Genomic DNA, 15,224 nt, shown 5'->3' with positions numbered 1-15,224 from the left:
TTGTTGTGTGTTGCTAACCTTTTTTTACCCCACTACATTGAGAACTCTATGGAGCACTATTTCAACATAGTATACATACTTTTGGTGCGCGATTTCAACCACTTTTATGAGGAGCGATGATGCGCGCACCATGGCACAATTTCGGGTGCGCGGTGGAGCGCGAGCGCGATCGCGCCCCTTAAAAATGAAAGCCTGGTTTACAGCCGATATAAAACAATAGCCAGCTTGCTCTCGTTGGCGGGGTTCGCCGGGGATTTGCAACTCACATTCTCGCGAGATCGTGGTCGCGTCGCCACGTAACTACGTCACTGCGTCGCAACATTGGCGCGACGTCGTCGTGTCGCCACGTAACTACGTCGCCACGTAACTGCGTCACCGCGTCGCCACATGGCCGCGACGTGGTCGCGTCGCCACGTAACTACGTCGCCACGTAACTGCGTCACCGCGTCGCCACATGGCCGCGACGTGGTCGCGTCGCCACGTAACTGCTTCACCGCGTCGCCACATGGGCGCCACGTAAATGCGTCGCCACGTAACTGCGTCGCCACGTAACTGCGTCGCCACGTTGGTTTGCACGTACACGTATGTGCGTGCGTGCGTGTGCACGTACACATGCGTGCATGCGTGCGTGCGTTTGCACGTACACGTATGTGCGTGCGTGCGTGCGTGCGTGTGTACGTACACATGCGTGCATGCGTGCGTGTGTGCGTGCGTGTAAACGTGCACGTGTGTGCGTGAATTTCGAGCACTGGATATGGTTAGGGTTAGGGAGTAGGCGTAGGCGACTCCCTAGACTCGTTAGTGAAGTAGGCGAGGTACGGTCCGGCATATTACTATTAGATAGTACCAGGGTACGTTCCGGTATACCGGACCGTACCCAGGGTACATTCCGGCAGTACCCCGGGGGACATAGACCCTCTCAGCATAACTATAAGTAACTATAAATTAACATGCGTCTAAACAGAGGAATTGCTCCGACCTGTGATTGGAAGATAAAAATAGACCCCGCCCACTCCCGCCGCATACGCTATTATGCTATGACCGGTAGGAACGTGTACTAACTATCATATATATATGGAGCGAACGATTCGAGTTATATTTCTATAAATTCTAGCTATTATAGACACAAAAGTCATGTCTTAGCCTTAATCTCTGTGAATTTAGTTCAAGGATAGAGAACATGGGTCCCAATAAAACCAATGTCATTTACATCAATATAAATATAATATTATATCAATATAATAGGTTAGGGTTATGGTTAGGGTTAGGGTTAGGGTTAGGCACATTGGTTTTATTGGGACCCATGTTCTCTATCCTTGGGCCGTGAATTTTGAGTCTATTGAAGCGCGATTAGTCTAATTAATTAGCAAATATGCATGCGCGGCTACGACCGGTGAAACGAAACGCCACGAATTCTATTTTTATCCTCCAAAATTGGAAAAGTGGGCGGGGTCTATTTTTATTCTCCAATCACAGGTCGGAGCAATTCCTCTGTTTAGACGCATGTTAACAGGAGTATATCAATTGATACACTTGATACAATTGTAATACACTATCAATTGATACAATTGATACACTCCTGATGTTAAATTATACGCTGTGGCTATATGCCCGGCAGCCGGGCGCGAAATTTTTTTTCCCACTTGAGTTCTGGACCCACCATAGATAGTGTTTTGTAATAAATGGTTCTTAAATATATATGGTTGGATTATAGTTAGTGTTAGCGTTCGGGTACGTGTTAGGGTTAGGGTTAGGGATAGGTGGTATTCATTTTACATTGTTGCTTCGAGGAAGTCTAGTGAATGGAGTGCGCTGATTAGCTGTGGTCCGGAAAATTTTGCCAGCCGGGCACGGTCTTCGATTTCTTAAATGCCCGGCAGTTTGAACTCTGTTTGACCTGGCTCGTTCAGCGCTTTCTGACTAACCCTAACCCTAACCCCGCGGCAGCCCTATATAGACGGAAGGTACGATAGACCAAATGTTGCAAAGGGTTAGAGTTAGGGTTAGGGTTAAGGTTAGGGTTAGGCTTAGGGTTAGTGCATATATATGGTTTGTAGTGGCATCATATGTTTTATAGTGGCATCGGTGGATGTGCCAAGTGGATCGGAAAATGTCAAGTGTTCAGAGGTGAGGTGAGTACCATATTCTAGGAGTTTATGACGTGTATTTTATATTGCAGAGCCTTGGGTGCACTAATAGTCCATATTTTATTCTATTTAATATTTATTGAATGATGTGTTTATATTTTGTTGCAGAGTCTTGGGTATACAGCCAATGCTTTTGTCTTTCATACTTTAATATCTGACATTGTTTTGATACTGATAAAATGCCATATTTTTGTATGGTCTCAAGCCTTTACCGGCAGATGTACATTCTCTACAAAGAGTATTAAAGGACCAGGGGCCCGTTGTCAGAAACTTCGTAAAGTTACGATTAATTTTAAGTCTAATGTTAATGTTAAGGTTAATTTTAATAGCGTTGCCAAAAACCAACTTAAACTAAACTTACTTAAGTGAAAACTTACGATAACATGAACTTCATAATTTCATGTCACAAGGCTGCTGATTGGATGAGAATCGATCACAAAATTCAAATTCATACACATTTATTGTACATTACAGTAATTTATGCATATTATGATGGCTAACCACATATAAATAATATTTGATGAAAAATTACGTGGTCATGTATTTATTCTGCACAACAAGACAAATTCTCACACCCTGGTAACGCTCGAGACGCGAGAATCGCTAGCAAAGCGTTGCAGAACCTTTAAAACAAGAGAACAAATCCATACGTCATTGTAAAGCTTTTTAAAGTTGTTTTGTTTTACTTACCAGATAAGTATTATGATTTTGAACTCTGTTTTCAATAGAAAACACATTTTAGTTCATGTATTATAAAATATAATATCAGCTATAAGTGTATTTCGTAGTGGTAAATGTGTTATTTTCAGACTTAATATATAAACGTTAAGAAGGTCCTAGGGATCTGCTTAGTTAAGAGAAAAGTACGGTAAATTTTTAATTCTGCTTTAACTTTACAAGTTTCTGGGCAACCTTTAAGCAGAAACAGTTAATGTTAAGTTTAATGTAAAGACCTAATTTTTTTCTGAGCAACACGGGCCCCTATCATGACAAGTTCCACAAGTTTCTAGCTCTGCAAGCGCTGACTTAAAGAAACAATGTCTCCGTCCAGGCTGACATTGATTTTTTCATATGGTCACATGGAAAATGTCTTGTATGGAATGCACAATATGCACAAAGGAAACAGACCAGGGCATATTGTCCAATTGTATTAGTTCTCCAACACACAGAGTTCACAATGTTCGTGTCTGTCAGTTTAATGTGTTGCTTGTTTTCCATATCGTCGACCTGACATATTAAACTAGCGTCTATGGCACTTTCTGATGGTTCTGAGGACAACGCGATTAAACAAATCCAATGACCCATGAGGTAAATTATTATTTCTGTAGTTAATCTCGCATTAGTGTTTTATAGACCATTGATGACACGCTATTGATCTGTATAAGCATACTTAAAGCATTATATTTAGTATTATCACAGAATTCTGGATACCCAATTTGCAAGATCATACCTTTGTGGCCTCTGAAATCAAGAGACATTTCGAGCCACAAAGGTAAAAATACATGCAATCTGAACTACCTATGACAAAATATGTATAAAGCACACATTTCCCTGAAAGCCACCTTGGGATCTTTTTATTAAAAACATGAAAAAACTTGAAATGATCTAAGAAATTAAGTCAACATAGGAACACATGCGCCATCAGTGGCCTGCTCTCCACACATGTTAATGGAAACGAGGAACTAAGAAAAAAATTAACGAGAACTAAAAAGAGCCGAGGGGTCGCCTTCTGGAACCATACCAGCATGAACAGTGATTGACTCGTGTAGATACAAACTGGAAACAGTCATGGGCTAAACGTAAACACTGGTAAATACAACAGTATACAAATCTGCCAGTGGTTTCTTTTCTGAACACGGACAAAGAATTATTATCACTCAAGCCCGCAATAAAACCACCTTAGTCTTGTACCTGGCCATGAATTCGCAGCATCTCCTTTATGTATTCCCCATCTCCTTAGCCTGGTAAAGATCGTAGCTCGGGCTCTTAGCCAGTCCACACTAGACCAACCAATCACCAACCCCACTGGAACTGCATTTCTGTACTTTCGGCTCAACAACGTTTCCTGTCGTCAGCTCATCCAACAACAAAGTGGCCTCGTGTGGTAAAAGCTTTACGATCCTTGCTGCTCATTCCGCACTGTAGCACTCAAGGCAACAATCACTTTAGTGTATGGTAATCCGCTGGTATTTGACCTCGCTTGGGCATTTTGTGTATTGTCCTGAAATATTCTGGTTTATCTGAATCAGTTTCATGGCTTACCTCCCCTGTGAACTTTTTTAAGCCATTCGTAATAACACCCAACTGCTGTATATTCTCAGGCGTTTTCACATACCGTCTTCAATCTGACTGTTGGAGATTATCCACGTTTTGTATTGAAGAATGGCCAGGGGACAGTATTTATTGCCAACAATAGAGATAAACCTGTGGCGTGAGTCGTTTGGAAGAACACTTTCTCGCCGGGTTGAATAATAGTACTGTTCGGTTTGTGGAACACACACCGATCACCACTCCAGACGGGTAATATGTGATCCTTTGATCGTTTGAAATTCTCTCTTCGCACAACAGGCTCTAGTATTTTCATTACGAACATCGCGACATATCATTTCCAGACGGCCCATTTTGTCCCCTCATGCGCCACAGTGTCCCCCATATCGTCCCGTCTTTGTCATCGGAGCGATGCAGAGCCGTGTCCGGTTGCATGTGCTACCTAGCCATTAAGCGCGCCGTCGGCCTCCTGTACAAAGACTTCGCGCAAACATCCTCAAAGCCTCGCAGGCATAATACCCGCTTAGACTTTGCTATCATCATTTTCTACTGATGCAAGACCAAATTACAAACACGTGAACTTACTAGTGTAAATTATAATTTTCTATCTATTCGCACGCATATTACTACATTGTAACATTCTTTCATACAGAAACGATTAATGCTTATGAAACACAAGAATTGAGCAGTGGCGCGCATCTTGCAAGCCCGTTGAGACCATGTCCCTATATTCTGCAAAGGTGGGGCACTTGCTATTATTTTGGCTTGCGTTCTTCATCGGAATCGACTTTTTGTCGTTCTGGTTACGGTTCATTTTTTCATCGGCCTCGACAAGTTTATCAATCGGGGATCCTTCTTCGGTGGCCATGGAGGCAATTATTGGAACTCCCTGGTTGAATAGCTGCTGATAGGTGAAGTTTGCAAGTGGGGGGGGGGTCCATCTCGATTCCTGACAGTATGGAGTAATGTAAGGACGCATATGCTAACTCCATTTTTCAAGCCTGTTTGGACAGGCTCACGATGTGACTGTTGGCTGTTCTCCGTCGGCCGTGTTGTTTGTGGCAGAGCCGGAGGCCACCCATTCAACTGTACTGTAGCATTATTGGACGGTGTAAAGGGTCGTGAAACGACTGTTTTTAAATGCCTTGCTTTCGGGGCATTTAAATATAGTATAGATAAAGTAGGACAACCTGTCTATTTAACCAAATTCCCTAACACTCAAACTGTCTAAACCGCTCTCGCTAAACTCCGAAAGCTATAAGGTAGAACAACCCACAGTAAGCCGCTACCAACGAGAGAGGGAGCCGACGCATAGTGCCCGCGGAGTGGAGCAATCGACATCTTCGTTCAAGTTTTCAACATTTTATCTAAGCTGCGTTTACACTATTCGATTTTGTGTCAGCTGAAATCGTGCCGATTTCACAGCGCTCCACGTTTGGCCCCCGACTGACCCAAATAGAAGTTGGGTGTTGAGGTCGTTGTGTTACACTATTCGATTTTTTGTCCAGCAAAGTACCGATTAATTTCTCCGTCTTGCCGTCCCCAGGGTGACCCCCACTGATCTCTATAAATAACTTTTATAGTTCTCTCTTCTCACACGCTACCCTCTTCTTATCACGATTCTTGTACTCTATCGAATCAACGCGCCACAAACATTCGTTTTTCTCAAATAAATCTATAAATGCCATGGTTTTGTCCGTGTTGTTGGGCGCCGCCATTTTGACTAGGTATCACGTGAAAGTTTTTAAGCCAATTAGATTTATCCAACTCGCCGATTTCACGAATCCGAGTCGAGCAAAATAGAACGCGTTCTATTTCTCCAACTCGTCGACTTGTCTCCGACTCCGACACCAACACAATCGAATTTCAGCCCATTGTGTTGGACGGTGATTGTGTTGCACTTGAAATCGGTACGATTTGCTGACAAAAATCGATAGTGTAAACCCAGCATTAGTTTAGACTAAATTAACCAATTTCTATTCGGAAAACTTACTCTCCCAACGTGGTAAGTGGCAATTTTTGATACCCGCTGTATGTTTGTCACAACAATCTAATGTATAGCCCGATTTCTCTGTAAGTTTGTACGCTATATTAGCCCTGTATATTTTACATCAAGTTGCATGGCCTGCGTGCCTACTGTAATTTTAAATATCTAAATATCTCGTCATCTACACGCCATCGAGCGTTATTGTAACATCTATGTGATCTAGAGGGATTACCCTTTATTGATTTGAAGTCTATTTTCTGCTAGTTGTGGAAATTTATGGTAAATTTATAACGTCATATATAATTTGTATAGGAACGTACATGTATAACCTCTCAGGCCTATAGGGCGTAAACTAGCTTTAAACACATCGTCAGCATCAATATGCTTATAATATTTACCTATTTAACGTTGACCTATTTCTGTCATATTAACGATACTTGTCTTTCCGTTCGTGATTGTAAATCTCGGTTTTGATTTTGTTTCTATTAGTTTAACTCTGGTCACTGGAGCTCACAACCTCACTGATCGAGTATATCACAAGGGAAATAAATTAAGTAACAACCAGAACACTCGTCATTCTCATTTACTGCTCTCAAGAACTATGCTACGGTCACTACAACCCCTGGCAAACCTCACGGTCCGCTACAGATAACATACTTTTCATAAAGACCAGTAATGGAAAGTCCCGGTGCTAGATATTCCTTGTTAGTGGTTGATCTGCAGTAATGAGATTCAATGCAAGGAATAGACTTAATGTGGTCACGTATTCCGTCCTTCCTAACTTGTGAAATAACGTTATTCGCACTCTCGCCCCAACGAAGGTGCACTGGTGTACCACCCGTGGCTTGTTTCGATGTGTGATACGTGTTTGTGGCTTATGTCCAAAGTAGTCAAGTAGAAAACTTTACAGACACGGACATTTTCACCATGACAGGGAATGTAGTAACTGATACTGTTGCGTCTACGAGTGGGTGCATTACCAACCCTCTTGGCTACTTGTTTTATGGTTGTTTTAGCATAAAAATGGAACTTTTCATCATCATTCATGGTCCAGAATTCCTTAAAGATAGCAGCCCTGTCATTTTCTCTGATATTCAAGCTACATTTGAAAGTACACTTGGAACAGTCTTTCTTTGTTTTCATGGATCTTGCATCATGTTCATTGCCACGACTATCTTTGTACTGCTTCCCAGACTGCCGAAGTCTCTTACGCTTATTGCATATCCACGTGTCTGGGTTGCGACTGCGTTTTTGAGTCAGAACCGCACCTGTTCGCTTATGAAGACGGGCTGTTGGACGAACACCATCAGGTCCCCCGGCCTCCTGATCGTCATTGCCACTAGATTCATTAGTGTCATCATCATTATTGTTTTGGCCATCTCTTCTTGGGTCATAATCTTCATCTTCGACATCATCGTCGTAATCAGTACCTTCGGCTTCGGCATTGTCAACATCATCGTCATTTGACCTATAAAACCGTAAAACAACATGGCAGATTCTTATATAACATGTACTTAAGTCCGTCCTAATAATCAGTGAACCATACTTATTTAAAATGCCATAATAACTATAAATGTTTATCTTCATTACAAAGTGATTGGCCTATTCTTATACTATTAACAATATAAACGTCATATCATCAGGAGTAGATAATAGAAGAGGAGTATGACAGGCTAAAAACACAAGAAATTCAACATTTTCATACTCGTATTTATCTATGATTGATTAAGTGAAATCCAATCAAAATTACATCAGCACTAGCGCTGAACATCCAACTTGTCATCACACTTTACTGTGTATCGATACCTCTTCTTATTATGTAGTTATAGCTTTGAACGTCAGACGTGGTTTCACTCAGACATACCGCTAAGAGAGTATCGTTTACACAGGCTTTCAGATTTGAAAAGTACAGGAGGACTACTAATGACTCCCCTAGGACACCATAGGGGGTTTTTTCACGCTTCCAAATCACACCCTTAAGATGGCCATGATGGAGAGGCTTCACTAAACAAATCACACCCTTAGAGGCATGATGGAGAGCTCACACTAAAAATCTACAGCCTTTAAAAGGATGATATGGAGAGCTCCTTGAGGCTCTCCACGATGCCTCTTGGGGTGTGAAAATTTTGGAAAAAAAATGGATAACAAATCATGACCAATCCTGCAGTCCTAGAATAAATCACATAACGAAATTGGGATGTCATGGTCAGATCTAACTGATTATGATTCATCTTCAGCGACTCATTCATTCATGGCTTCGTCAGATACATTCTTTTCGATCCAACATCACCAACACTAGCACACAATAATGTAATGAAAGAGTTGATCGTATGTAAAAATATAACTTGTTTTATTTATTTCTTGATTTGCCATCGCTTAGAGCTTCTAATCCATGTAACCTGAGCATATTTCCGCACAAATATCGTCAGAATCCATCAAAGCAAACTAGCAAAATTACTACATACGTGGGTGAGTACCACGTATGTAGGCCCCTCGCAGCCCTACGTACGTTTCACGTCGGCAGAAAACCACTTCTCCCGCCACGTATAGTAGAAAAACGAGCAGGCTAACTTGTGCTACCCTATAGGTACGCTGTATTTGATTGCTGTTGTTAGTGTTTATTTATATATATATATAAACCAGAGGTAGTAACCAGACCATGTACCTCTAGCCTAAACCATACGTTAGTTACTTTACACACACCACAATATTGTTGTGTGTTTGCTAACCTTTTTGTACCCCGCCTACATTGAGAACTCTATGGGCAACTATTTCAACATAGTATACATACTTTTGTGCGCGATGTTCAACAGCACTTTTATGAGGAGGCCGATGATGCGGCGCACGCATGGCACCAATTTCGGGTCGCGGTGGAGCGGCGAGCCGCGAATGCGCCCTTAAAAATGAAGCCTGGTTTACAGACGATATAAAAACAATAGGCCAGCTGCTCTCGTTGCGGGGTTCGCCGGGGATTGTGCAACTCACATTCTCCGCGAGATCGTGTCGCGTCGGCCACGTAACTGAGGTACGGTCGCACGTACACTGGCGTTCACTGCGTGCAACATTGGCGCGACGTGTCGTGTCGCCACGTACTGCGTCACCGCGTCGCCACATGGCTGGCGACGTGGTCCGCGTCGCACCGTACTACGTGCCACGTAACTGCGTCCCGGCGTCGCCACATGGCCGCGACGTGGTCGGCGTCCGCCACGTAACTACGTCGCCACGTAATTGCGTTACACGGCGTCGCCACATGGCCGCGACTGGGTCCGCGTCGCCCACGGTACTGACGCGTCGCCACGTAATCTGGCGTGCAACCCGTCGCCCACATGGCCCGCGACTGGATCGCGTCCCGACGTAACTGCTCACCGCATCGCAACATTGTTCAACGTCGTCGCGTCGCCACGTAACTGCGTCGGCCACTTGGTTGCACGTACACGTATGTGCGTCGCGTGGCGTGTGTAACGGTACAGATGCGTGCATGCGTGCGTGGTGTGGCGTCGCGTGTAAACGTGCACAGTGTGTGCGTGCGTGTGCGTGTGGTCAACATTGTACGTGGCATGCGTGCCGTGTGTGCGTGGCGTGGCAGGTACACGGTGTGGGCATGCGTGCGTGCGTGCGTGTGCACGTCCCACGTGTATGGGTGGGCGTGCCGTGACGTGGGCTGTGCACCGTACATGTGCGCAACAGTACAAGTGTGTGCGATGCGTGGCCTGTGTACGCTGCGGGTGCGTACATGCGTACCGTGTGTGATTGGCGTCGCATATATGAAGTCGGGTGTTTTATTTTTTGTGTGTGCTGAGGGTTGTGTAATATGTTTTGTTGAGATTAGCTGATGATATTAGTGTTGGCATAGTGAAGAAGGCTGTTGTTCTTTTGTGTGTGGTCAGAAGTTATGTAATCTGTTTATTGAGATTATTAAAGCTACAAAGACTCAGTGGCAATACAATTATGTATATATCTTTATTTCTAAAATGCAGCCATTACTACAGACATCTGAAGGCATTACTGCTGACAATAGCTTGCCTAAAGTTGGACAATCATTAAGCAATCACGTTAACAATTATCCGCCGAGTAGAAATGCTTCTGATGAAGGCAGGTCCATCTTTTTAATATTTTAAATGTCTTGGCTTTAGACAATGACGCTTCTCTACATGAAATCCTCTGAGATACGATACGTCATCCCTAACAACTGTCCTCTGCTTAAGTGGGATTTTTCTTTAAGCATTGACGGCGTGGTTTACATGCACATTCAGCGTCAACTTGAGTCTCTTTCTTTCGTCTAAAAATAAGACATATTTGAAAACGTTAATGAAAATATATTATTAAAAAAATGCGGTTGTGGCGAAGAGGCTATAGCACTCGGAGAAGCTAATCTCAATATAACAATAATAAAACATGTAGAATGAATGCCGGTGATTAATATAGCCAAGTACCTGGTACCAGGACACCTGGTCTCGATTATTTACCAATTACCAGCTGAACGTTGCCACTGGCATTGTCCTATTATAATTATACTGCTATGTAGCGATAAATGCTGTCAATGATAACACTAACAGTTGTTTTTATAATCTAGACTGCATGGAATACGCAAGAAAACTACTGCAAACCTCATAGTCAAAATGAGATAATAACTAATGTTTATAAGCTATTTTAGATATTACACTTACTTAAAAGTGTGCTAGTATAGTCAGCCTATCTGAAGTGATCGCTGCAGACTTTACGAAGGCATTTTAACTTGGTTATATTGCTATGACGATACGATCGGCTATGCATGATTCCTGTATCTTTCCAACTGACCGGTTGATTGCGCAATCGTTGTAACACCTCTAACTCCCACTGCGCCACCTGCTGACAAAGCTAGAAGCATTTTGATAACTTTTAAGCACTTGCAGGACAATTTGTAGTTGTCATGCTCGGTAATCACCCTTGCGACCAAGTAACAATAAAAGGCTTTAATTTTTTAAACAGGTTATAATAATAACTGTAACCACCAGATAGTACCTGCATAATTTTAGCAGGCCTCACATTCAGTTTGGTCCAGGCGTCTCTAGTGATGAAGCTGCGCTGCAAGCCTGGTACCATTCTGGCATGCTCTGATTCACGGCGCTTAACCTCGCGTTCAAACATTGTGTAAATCTCCTCCCAGCCAAAGCCAATACTCTGACCAGCTTTGACTGTCACAAACGACTTTGTGCCACGTTGGCGAGAGGCAAACAAGGCGTTTATCATGTTTTTCAGCTGTAACTAGTGATGGGAATCGGCTGGAATTTCATAATCGAATATCGGTTTCCCTTAACCGATCGATAATCGATTATAATCGGATAATCGGTTAATAATAGCATAGATTTAATTTAATCTTACTTTGTATATACAATTATACATAGCATTCAATATTATCATGTTTTATGATCATGTAGTACTATTAACTCTGTGAAGGTTGCTGTATGTATATCAATGTCTGTTCCTATACAGTATTTAATCAATTTAAAAAGAAATGGTTTAAATGCCTTTATTAAAACATTAAAAGTTTTAAACAAACATGATCAAGACATGTTCTTTATTATAGTAAGTAAGTTGTTTGTGTTCTAACAGTGTAGGCTGTGTAGCCGAGTTAATGTCTTGCCAATGGAATATCCTCTCCAACATAATGTAACAAACAATACGGAGAGTAGAATCTGATCTACGGATAACATCTGTGGGACAGTGTCAAACCAAAACAAAGACACTGTCCAATTTGTCCATGTCTATAAGTACACTAGTACCGCTCTGCAATCAAACAGGACCTATGTTAACAGTGATTCATGAAGGTGTCCTCTGGACTACACACTGATGCACTTCTACTTCGCTACCAATACATGTCCATGTTGCGATTTAGTAATTAAAAAAAAAATTATTTGTTTTCATAATCGATTATCGAATTTGAGACTATAATCGATCGATTTTCGATTATAATCGATCATCGGGACATCACTAGCTGTAACAAAATGTATATGTTAATAAGTATTGCTTGGATATTACATGTAATTCTGAAATTCTGTTGCACGTGTAACTAGTAATTCGGGAGTTTCCCCACTGTTATTGTTATGGAGCACTTTCCACAGAACATGTAAAAATTCTGTGTTGATTAAACTTTTAAGAACGACTGCTAATATGTTATAAAAAATGTGTTGGTTTTTTGTGGATACTTGTTGGGATATGTCACATCTATTAAATATTTCTGGATTTCTCATTACATTACTTATTTGTTTCATTATAAATGCTAAGTTAGTAACTTAATTTTGTTAATGAAATCAATAATACTGTTTACCGGGTGTGACGGACAAATGACGAAATGCACTATAGGTAGGGTTAAATGGATTGGTAAATCATGGCTCAATGTCTCCTCGCTGGTAGAGTCTTCGTCGGCCTGTCGTCCACAATTTCACCGTTGTAGGGTTGGCAGCAGAACCATCACACGCTATAGACACTGTATGAAAATCATGAGCTTCTAAAAGTCTCATGGTTTCTGTTATGCAGGAAATTAAAAATTTGTGTTCCAAAGATGTTTTTGTTGCAAAGTATGGGCCGATGACGTCATAGGAGGATGTCAGATCTCGCCAGAGAATTGCAGAACAGACTGAGCGGGTGCCACTCGCTTCCTGGATTCCTGTGTGTAATAAATATCATGTAGTGAAGTGAACATCGTGTGTCAGGGCCACACCATACATCTGCATGTTTTTACTGTTCCACATGACTTTTCCTACAACCCTCACTTCATCCAGAATAAGTACACCTTCACCCTTGGGTTCTGGTAAGCCTGCTGAAACCTTCTCTTGCTTGAACTTTTTGTAGTAGTCAGCAGCAGCTTTCAGATTTGTCTCTGATAAGCCACTATCTTCAAGGGCATCTTCTATTTTTCGTTGCAGACTTCTGATACACGGTAGTTGAAGTATTTGCAACGTCATCAACGCCTGGTAGGCAGTCGGGCTCCTTGAGAAAATAGCCAATGCTGAAAAATTTTGAATCTAATTATCATGGAGTGTAAGAGGGAGGACTGCGAATCTCGTACCATCCCATCAGGAGTGGATAATAGAGATCTATCTCTATTATATACTCCTGATCCTATTATCATATAACGTTAGAGTGTAAACGTAATAAATAAAACAATATACCAGATGGGAATAACATTGCGACTTGTTACTAAAGTTCATTTGAATACTATAAAAGAATAGCAAACATCACGAATATAGCAAAAAACTCCTTGATCTGTGGTAGTATACAAAATTGATTTCTGTTATTTGTTTGCAGAGATGCTTACTATTTCTAGCTTGATCTTTTGCCTATGCAGCTTTCCTGGCCTCGCCTACTTCTTTGCCAGCTTCTTGTTCTGAATCGGCCATGAACTGTTTAAAAGCTTTCTGTCCTTGTTTGCTTTTCGTAAAAAACTGAACAGCACAACTCATGTTGTCACTTTGTTGATCGTTGAGCTGTACGGAGAGACTGTTCATTTTTTTTCATATTGTTTCAGCTTTCTTTCAACTCTGCGAGGATGATCTGCACCATACTTTCGGATGTCATCCATGGAGTTCCTTCTCTTCAGAGACTTTTCAAAATCTTCTGAGCCAGCCTTGCGTTCCAATGAGCAGTTCTGTAGGCCAATATTTAGACACATCATCCTTTCAGCAGGGTTTATCCAACTCTGCCCAGGGGCACATCTAGCCCCTATGTACAGGTCAAGGTCCAGTTCTTTGAACAAGCAGATGGATGCTCATTTTATGGCTTCCAACGTGTTTCTGTGATCTGTACCCCCATCACTGAACTTCACCAGAACCTTTGCCGTTACCGCTGACATCTGAACCTGTTTCACTAGACATAACCCATGTCGAAAGGGATTCGAGGACTGGAAAATTGAATCGTTTACAGTGAGTGCCACAGTGCCACGATAGAATGATTTATCTGGGTCGTCTGGAATACTGCACTTGAGGTACACTGATGGTGTGAGGCAAGCTTTCTGGTGAAGATCATGATCTGCAGCCACTAATGTGGTGTCAACAGGGGCCAGACTCTTCTTGCCTCGTACCCCTGTAGACACACTCACACCAAGCTCACCAATTTGAATCTTTGCTTTGTCGTCGCAGCAATACATCATGCATTCAGCCGACTTCATTGTAACAGAATAGTGCTTTATGGACTTCAAGAGGGCTGCACAGAAATGTGCATCCAGGTGATAAACGCGTAGCTGTCTTCTTTGGATCTTATACTGTACAGCTAATTTGGATGTGAAATTAAGTGCCGAATGTAGATTGGGTTTCTTGGGGTGAATTGAAGACGGACGAGATCTGCAGACGGTATTGCTGCATCCTTCTCGCAGCGTTCGGTTGCCTGTTGAATCATGTCTTTCAGGGACAACCACTGTGACAAGTGTGCAACATTGTGCCGTCTGTCATCGGCAGCAGTGAACTCTTCTATGACGTCACCAAGTTTGTCGAAAAATTCATCAAATGTTCCTGTTGGGCGACCTGGGTTCAGACTTCGCAAATCTAATAGGAGACCAGTCTCACCCAGGAATATCAGTTGCATGCGTTTGACGGTGTCTGGGTGTGATGAGACTGACCGATCCAGACTGAGCTCTTTATAAATCAAATCTGCTACAGCAGGTTTCACAGAAGCTACATTTTTCAGCTTCATCTTGAACTCCCTTTTCATGAACCTGGTGTGATATTCCGGAAGACTGGATTTGATTTTAGCCATGGTTAATGCTGCATCAGTTAACATCTGTATCTTGGATCTGGTTTCAGATACATTCACAAAGCAGTGAATGGTGTATATACTCCCCCCTGGAC

This window comes from Priapulus caudatus, unplaced genomic scaffold (assembly GCF_000485595.1).
Source record: "Priapulus caudatus unplaced genomic scaffold, Priapulus_caudatus-5.0.1 Scaffold285, whole genome shotgun sequence".
NCBI classification, from domain to species: Eukaryota; Metazoa; Priapulida; class Priapulimorpha; order Priapulimorphida; family Priapulidae; genus Priapulus; species Priapulus caudatus.
The sequence above is the reverse complement of the archived record's forward strand: the minus strand, read 5'-3'. Positions refer to the sequence as shown.